This window comes from Triticum aestivum, chromosome 4D, assembly GCF_018294505.1.
Source record: "Triticum aestivum cultivar Chinese Spring chromosome 4D, IWGSC CS RefSeq v2.1, whole genome shotgun sequence".
NCBI lineage: Eukaryota > Viridiplantae > Streptophyta > Magnoliopsida > Poales > Poaceae > Triticum > Triticum aestivum.
The window spans coordinates 110,170,526-110,173,305 of NC_057805.1; positions in this window are offsets into that span (position 1 = coordinate 110,170,526).

The window sequence follows — 2,780 nt, forward strand, 5'->3', positions numbered from 1 at the left end:
GTCGTCCACTGCCATGGTGCTCTCGGCGCAGCGTGGTCAATGTGGTCAACGACCGACTTCCATCGGAAGAGTACTGTACGTGGAGAGGCTGACAGCTGGGTCCACGGCAGCCGCAAGGAAGTGCCTCCTTATTACGCGGAAAATAATTATTCCTCCACCTGACAGCGGGGACCCACCGGACGGGCCACCAGTATTTTGCAAAAAAATCGTTTCCCCCTGACTGCTGGGACCCACCGGACGGGCCACCGTATTTTGCGAGGAAAAAACGTCCCCCCCCCCCCCGCTGTCAGCTCGGACCCACCGGAAGTGCCTCCTTATTACGCACAAAAAAATGAATACTCCCCGGCTAGCTGGGACCCACCTTGGTGGGAGGCTGACTTGTGGGCCTACTAAGTTGACGGGGACGAAGGGCTTTGTCAACTTAGTCAATATGAACGATTCTAGCTCCAGTGACCATACGATGTCCATCCAACGGCCGTAGTGCTTCTTCAACCTCTGGTCTTCTTGCTCCAACCGCCCAAAGGAGCGCCGGTCGTGCCGCATGCTCCTGCCTCCCGTGGCCGGTTGTGCTGCAGCAGAGGCCTCACCGCCCCCTACTATTCCCACCGCTGGCCAGGCCCTGCGGCGACGGCAGCCTCACACCACAGCCGAACCAGTGAACCCTCGTACTCCTCTCCGCGCGGGCTTCCACTGCCGCGTCTTCCCCGGCTCTGCGTAGTCCCCTTCCTAGGCCTCGCCTCGTCCACCGCCGTGGTGCTCTCCGCGCGGCGTGGTCAACGTGGTCAAGGAACGACTTCCATCGGAAGAGTACTGTACGTGGAGAGGCTGACAGCTGGGTCCACGGCCACAGCCCGGTTTTTTTGTGATTTGCCAAGTAAGTCACTTTGTCAGGCCTATTGGGCTGCAAATCTTTCAAGGCGAGGAGAGCTTTCATTCGGCTGGCCGAGAAAATGGCCCATCAGTAATAAGAAATGGGTTGTACATTTTTAAAACACATCAAACCGGCAATTAGTTTCAAATATCTTTTTTTCATTTCAAGATTTTAAATTACATTAATTTTTATGCGTGGAGAATTTGTTGGATTTTATATTGATATACATTTATTTTTAAAATCAGTTTGAATGTGAGTCGAAATTTTGGGATTAAAAACAGTTCGGACCGCACCGAAATATGCAAAATTTCGTATAATTTTTTAACCGTGGCCACAATATGGACTGTAATGCTAACAAAAAGAATATGGGCTCTAAAAAAACTTAAGAATTAGCAAATGGGCTGTAAATTATTAGAAATAATGGCAGATGGGCTGTATGCTGTTTTCCACAAATTTGAGGCTTTCCTAAAAAAAGGTTGACGCACAAGCACTGACTGTTGGATGTCCATCCAACGGCCGTCGTGCTTCTTCAATCTCTGCTCTTCCTACTCCAGCCGCTCAAACAAGTGCCGGCGGGACTGCCTGCTCCCTCCTCCCCGCGGCCGGCTGTGCTGCCGCGCAGGCCTCACCGCCCCACTGTACTCCCATCGCTGGCCTAGCCATCCCTCTACTCACCCACACCTGCTGTTATTCTCCAGCGACGGCAGACGAACCAGTAAACCCTCGTACAGTCGTACTCCCCTCCGCGTGGGAAACAACTGCCGAGTCTTCCCTGCCTCCGTGTCGTCCCCTTCCTAGGCCTCGCCGTCGTCCACCGCCGTGGTGCTCTCGGCGCGGCGTGGTCAATGTGGTCAACGACCGACTTCCATCGGAAGAGTACTGTGCGTGGAGACGCTGACAGCTGGGTCCACGGCCGCAGCAAGGAAGTGCCTCCTTATTACGTGCAAAATAATTATTCCTCCACCTGACAGCGGGGACCCACCGGACGGGCCACCGTATTTCGTGAAAAAACTGTTTCCCCCCTGACTGCTGGGACCCACCAGCTACACCTTCGCACGCAAGGAAGTGCGTCCGGGCAAAAAAAACAAAACGATTTGCCCCCCTGACTGCTGGGACCCACCAGCTACATCTTCGCACGCAAGGAAGTGCCTGACAGTCGGGACCCACCTGGTCGAAACGTACGTAGCGTTGTCATTCTGGTCGCGAACGTGTACGTACATATATACTGGTGGATGTCGAGGCGCGCACGTGTCGTAGTAGAGGCGCGCACGTAGCATGTACACATACGTACAGCGGCCAGGGTGCAAGAAAGAAAATACGGCCACGTATGTGTACATACGGGCGGGGTCTCGAACGCCTACTCGCGCATACGTACGGCGAGGGCTCGTTGACATGGCTGGGTCGGAATGGAGAAACAGCGTCGTCGTCGTGTTCATGGGGAGGCATCGGAATGCGTCGTGTTCATGGGGAGGCAACGGAATGCGTCGTGTTCATCGGGAGGCAACAGAACGCGTGGGAGCCAACCGGCTGGGTCGGAACGGAATGCGTGGTCGTGTTCATCGGGAGGGCTTGGACGGAACAGGCGATGGAAACGAGGCCTGGCGTACCGCAGAACGGAGGAAACGGCCTTGTGTTCGACCGGCCACGTTCGAAACAGGATCCTGTTCATCGGGAGGGGTCTGGCGTACCGCAAAACGGACGAAATGGACCTCCTATGATCGAAACGGGGGTCCTGTTGATCGGGAGGGGTGTGGCGTACCGCAAAACGGAAGAAACGGACCTCCTACGGTCGAAACGGGGGTCCTGTCGATCGGGAGGGGTGTGGCGTACCGCAAAACGGACGAAACGGACCTCCTACGGTCGAAACGGGGGTCATGTTCATCGGGAGGGGTGTGGCGTACCGCAAAAC